The following is a 6,000-nucleotide window of genomic DNA, read 5'->3' as shown; positions in this document are numbered from 1 at the left end:
TGTTAACTTTACCAATACTAACTAAACTTGATGTTGTACCCCTTCCATACAAGGAATACTCCTATGATTACCCTCCAATTTCTCCCTCTGCTAAGCAATTCCCACCTAACTTTTATCTGCATAAATGTAAATAGAAATTTCTGAAAAGATCTATATTCAACTCATAGTTGTTATCTTGGTGGATCTTGGTAGCAAAGAACTCTCACTTTTTAGTCAATATACTTCCAAATTGCCTTAGTTTATGACAGGGAAAACATCTTATGTGTTATATTTTTTAAAGAAGGAAAATAAAAGAAATTTAAAATTCTGCATTACCCTTCAGTGCTTTTGAATTAGATATTTGCAAAAGGTTTATAGGGTTTTCTTACCTTTCTTTCTTTGGTTGGTTTTTTTATTTTCCTTTTTTATTTCTTTATTAAGATAACTAGACAATTGGCTTCAAGTCAGAGAAAGAAAGAGGGGATAAGAGGCCCATTCTTATTTAAATTACACAATTAAAGCTAATATCTGGGGTGTGGGAGCTGAGGTCTGTAGAGTAAGCTGAGGCGGGGAGAAACCTTCACCATATCTGACAATGAAATTGATTTATGGAGCATGAAAAAGTCAAGCTGACATAAGCCATAACAATCATTGGAATACCACCTCAAAGCCAGAAAGAAATTGTGGAAATTACTCTGAGATGAGAATTATAACCTGTAGGAAAAACCTGTAGGAGAATTTAGAAAAAAAAAAACCCCATAGATAAAAACTTCTGTGGTTGGATGTTTCAGGCAGACAGCTAGGTAATGTGAATTCAAATGGAAAAAAAGGCCAAAGAACTTCCACACAGACATGTAGACTGTTTTCCTGCCAGCATTGCATTGCACTGGGATGCATTTCTTTGCAGAATCCTTCCTCTATGGGGAGGTAAGCTGATGTTCATGAGCTCTGAATGGTTCTAGGTCTTTGCTCTACTTGAGGTTTGAGAAAGGACCCCCACATAATCCCGTTAGCAGGTGAGGAGGCCCTTGGATAGCATCACTCAACATGTGTCCCCGTGCCTCCTCTTCCATGCCCACAGGCTCTTCTCCTCCAGCCTTCTCCTTGCCACCTATTTCACCTTGAAGTTGGTGTGTTTCTCTCTTCATGCTCATTGCTTTCCGGAGCTGGTCAGGAGTCAGGAGGGAAGTGAGGCTGCCCACATAGAGGAGAGAGTGCAGGTGGGAACCATAGTCTTTCATGGGGGAAGCTTTCCTAAGATGCTGGGAGTTAGACTTCTCATGGTTCTTTTGTGGTGTCCCTCATGGGTAACTGGAGAGACGAAAATGGGAGAATAATTAACATTCTCAGGGAATAGATAACTTTGTCGACTTTAGAGGCAACACTGAGGTCATAAGACGCTTTCTTTCCTGGTTTGTTTTTGTGCTTTGGTTCTATCAGTTAGGAGACTTTCATCTATAAGGAAAAGACTGGCCCAAATGGCTTCAGCAATAAGGAAATTTACTTTTGATCTTAACAAAAAATCCCAGGACAAGGTGGTTCTTCCATTGTTAGCTAATTCAGTGGTTCCATGGCCTCATCAGGAACATAAGTTCCTCCCATCTCTCTGCTCCTGACATCCTTGGCTTGTTGGCTTTGTCCTTGGAAGTCACTCCCCTCAGGGTCACAGGATGCCTGCATCATTCCAGACTTTACATCTAGATGCAGCATCCAACATATGAAAGGTCATTTTGTCCCAGGTATCCCTTTTAAAAGAATGATGAAACCTTTCCCAGAAACCCCCCCTTGACAGACTTTCCTCATGTCTCATTGGCTCCGTGCCTCCTTGCTTTTGTCTGACACAATCACTGGCAGGGGAGTCCGAAAGCTGGGGTTGTCCTGGGCTTCTTAAGAGTTAGCCTGAGCTGGGGAGAGGGTCATAATCTCTGAGGAATAAACACCTACACAAAAGTGGGGCTCATTTAAAAATAAGAATAGGATAATGGATATTGGAGACAGAAACAGGAATTTGTGCTACAATGGCTGATCATACAGAAATAATAAAAACATCAATAATGTTTATTAAACACATTGCAATATGTGCTTTGCACAGAGCTACTTATGCACTTCTATGAAATACCTTAAGAACAAACTTATAAGATAGGTGCTAATATCAGCTCCAATTTATAGATGAACTTTGAGAAATAAGCTTAGAGAATGTAAATAACATGTCCCAGAAAATAAAAGTGTATGGAAATGGGCAGAATCTATGCTCCTAATGACTTCAAATTTGATGCTCCTTCATCTGTCCTAAAATGGTCTCTGATGTGCTTTTTCCCTTGGTTTTTATATTTGCTTTAAGAATGCTTGCTTTTAAAAAAAAATTTTATTGTGGTGGCTCAGCTGGTAAAGAATCCGCCTGCAATGCAGGAGACCCGGATTCAATTCCTGGGTTGGGAAGATCCCCTGGAGAGGGAAATGATTATCCACTCCGGTATTCTTGCCTGGAGAATTCCAGGGACAGAGGACCCTGACTGGCTTTAGTCCATGGAGTTGCAAAGAGTCACACATGACTGAGTGACCAACACTGTCACTGCTTTCCACTGTAGATGTTGCCTGTTATTCTCTATTGCAAACCGTAACTGCTCTAAGAGCCTGGATAGGTTAAAGTTTTGTGAAGGGCACCTAATAGGGGATGTGACCATAAAGGTCCTTTTCTATTGTCTTGTCTTTCAAGTTCCCAGTGCTAATTCCTCTACAACTTTTTGTTCCTCTACAACTTTTCTCATTTTCTCTTCTTATTATAATTTCAATGAAAAAGGCTGGAAATAGCAATCTCTGAATTTAAATTATCATTCCCATGCTCTCGCCTTTCATTACCAGCTCCACATTATGAGCTGATTTGTCACTAAAGTGTCACAGCACAACAGATTGCTTCACAACACAATACTGGTCTGGTAAAAACCGAGGCCTCAACTGGGGACACCATCAAGGACTTCATTGTGGTCTGTCTGCTGGCAGAAGCTCTTTCTGGTCCCCTGCAGAGAAGGGAGCTGTGGTGGTCAGAAGCACTGCTCCAGGAAGGGGGAGTGAGGAAGTGTATGCTCCATTATGTTTGATGTTTTGTGTCTGAACCTCGCTACAGGCTATTAACATCAAGCACTGGATTGCAAAATACAATTTATTTCTCATTTAAAACTGCAATTTTTTTTCCTCAAGTTTTTAAGTTTGTGTTTGCTTATTCTTCAGACATGTTTCAGTTTCTGAGAGAGGAGGGTTCAACTTTGTAGGCAATTCATCAAAAGTTCAGGTCTTAAATCTGATACAGGGGGAAGTTACATTCTGTATTGAATTTGGATGGTTCTGAGTGAGCTTAAATTAAAAGATGCTTACTCCTTGGAAGGAAAATTATGACCAACCTAGATAGCATATTAAAAAGCAGAGACATTACTTTGCCAACAAAGGTCTGTCTAGGCAAGGCTATGGTTTTTCTAGTGGTCATGTATGGATATGAGAGCTGGACTGTGAAGAAAGCTGAGCACCAAAAAATTGATGCTTTTGAACTGTGGTGTTGGAGAAGACTCTTGGTGTTGGAGAAGAGTCCCTTGGACTGCAAGGAGATCCAACCAGTCCATCGTAAAGGAGATCAGTTCTGGGTGTTCATTGGAAGGACTGATGCTGAAGCTGAAACTCCAATACTCTGGCCACCCCATGCCAAGAGTTGACTCATTGGAAAAGACCCTGATGCTGGGAGGGATTGGGGGCAGGAGGAGAAGGGGACGACGGAGGATGAGATGGCTGGATGGCATCACTGACTTGATGGACATGAGTTTGAATAATCTCTAGGAGTTGGTGATGGACAGGGAGGCCTGGCATGCTGCAATTCATGGGGTTGCAAAGAATCGGACACGACTGAGTGACCGAACTGAACTGAATTGAGTGAGCTTCAGAATCAAAGATGAATTGTTTTAATATGAAACTTTTAGTTTAGGATTTATTTGAAATTGAAAATATCACAATTGTGTTTGTGTGTATGTGTATATTTAACATGAACAGTATTTGATATCACTGAGATTTTTTTTTAAATCAGGTCATTTGATGGTGAGACTAGTCATTTAAAGTTAAGAGATTGTCATTTTAAAGTTAAGTCATTTTTCATGCCTACTTTAGTAGCATAAACTTAAATTATTTCTGAGGAAGTGACTTGTTGGATAATGGGCAAAGTTGGTCTGGCCCAAAATGCTTGGCTTGTCCACAAGAAAGAAATTGAAGAGGCTTCCCGAAGGTCACACTGGTAATTAGGATCAGAAATGAACCAGGACAGTAGGTTTCTTCTTCACACACCAAGGCATTGTCTCTTCAACCACACAGTCACCCATCACTCCCCAGCTCAGAAGTCCTGAGCTTGGGATTTAATGCTGTACAGTCCCCACCTTTAGATTATTAATGTGCTTATCTCTGAATCTGTAACTGAGTTCCAATGGTTAATTGCCTAAGCAGGTTCAAGTTGGTTTTCTGAGTCTTGCAACTAAGAGAGATTTGGCATATTTTAGAGCCCTTCATGGACTTCCCAGGTGGCACAGTGGTAAAGAATCCAGCTGCCAATGCAAGAGACCCACGGTTTCAATCCTTGGGTCAAGAAGAGCCCCTGGGGGCGGTCCCAAGATGGCCAAGGAATAGGACGGGGAGACCACTTTCTCCCCCACAAATTCATCAAAAGATCATTTGAATGCTGAGCAACTTCCACAAAACAACTTCTGAATGCTGGCCGAGGACACCAGGCACCCAGAAAGGCACCCCATTCTCTACAAAAGGAGGTAGGACAAAATATAAAAGACAAAAAGAGAGAGAAAAGAGAGGGATGGAGACCTGCCCTGGGGAGGGAGTCATGAAGGAGAAGTTTCCTAACAGTAGGAAACCCTCTCACAGGCGGGTTTGTGGGGATTCTCAGAGTGCAACATAACTGGGAGAGGAAAAGAAAAAAACACCCACAAAATACGTAGCTGCCAGCAGAGAAGTAGCCTAGTCGTTCGCATCTGCCACCAGCAGTCGGGAGCTGGACAGGGAGGTGTGGGCTGCATAATCAGTGCTTAGGGTAAGGACCAGTCCTGAATGCGAACCACATCCTCCTGGGATCCTGGATGGTAGACATCTGCCAGGAGGGTCGCAGCCTGAGATGGGCTCCCCAGAGGAGACACACAGCCACCTGAGATGGTACTCCCCTGGTGCACCTGGGACACCGAGCAGCCAGGACCGGGGAGGTGATTACGATGTACGCTCAACTGGGACAGTGTGCACACCAAGCACCTGGTGTTGCCTGAGCTGCGCGGACCTAGGAAGGGCACTAAACTCATGCCCAGACGAGTCTGTGCCCTTGCAGAGTGCCCGAGAACCTGAGTGGCTTAGACCTGGGAAGTGCACAAAATGCAGGGCCCACTTTAGACAGTGCCCCCGCAGGGCACCCTGGAGCCTGAGCAGTGGAGACCAGGGGAGCACACGCCGCCTTGCGCTGGGGCAAAGCCAGTGTGGTTCATCCACTGCAAGCAATCCCCGCACACGCCAGCGATATTTGTTTGCAGTGTCCCTCACTCCCCACAACACCTCTGAACAAGTGAGCCTAAATAAGTGACCACCTTCGCCCTGTTGTGTCAGGGTAGAAATTAGACCCCAAAGAGACTTGCAAACAGAGGAAGCCAAATAAACAAAAAAGAGGGAACTGCTCTGGAAGTGACAGGTGCAACAGATTAAAACCCTGTAGTTAGAATTGACCAAGCACTGGAAGGGGCCCATGACCTTGAGAAGAAGTATAAGCTGGAACAAGGAACTATCTGAAACTGAACTGACCCCACATGCCCACAACACTTCCAGAGAAATTCCTAGATATATTTTTACTATTATCAATTTTGAATTTTTTAAAAAATATAAGTTCTTTATTACTCCTTGCATTTTCATTTTTATAACATACTATTACCTTGTGGGAGAAAAACACCCTATTTTTAAAGCAAGTTTCATATATATATATTTTATACTTTTTGTGATTGA

At 42.9% G+C, this 6,000-nt stretch overlaps 1 long non-coding RNA gene across 1 annotated transcript in view; it reads right to left on the bottom strand.

Moving 5' to 3' along the window:
- Window positions 1-475: 475 nt before the first annotated feature.
- LOC110122369 (uncharacterized) overlaps window positions 476-6,000 on the bottom strand; it is a 43,424-nt gene continuing 37,899 nt past the window's right edge. The window contains exon 3 of the long non-coding RNA XR_002309219.2: window positions 476-1,290. This is a non-coding gene — a long non-coding RNA (uncharacterized lncRNA). The remainder of the gene's footprint in view (window positions 1,291-6,000) is intronic.

This window comes from Odocoileus virginianus, chromosome 1 (assembly GCF_023699985.2).
Source record: "Odocoileus virginianus isolate 20LAN1187 ecotype Illinois chromosome 1, Ovbor_1.2, whole genome shotgun sequence".
Taxonomy (NCBI): Eukaryota; Metazoa; Chordata; class Mammalia; order Artiodactyla; family Cervidae; genus Odocoileus; species Odocoileus virginianus.
This window is presented reverse-complemented; position numbering and strand designations above follow the sequence as displayed.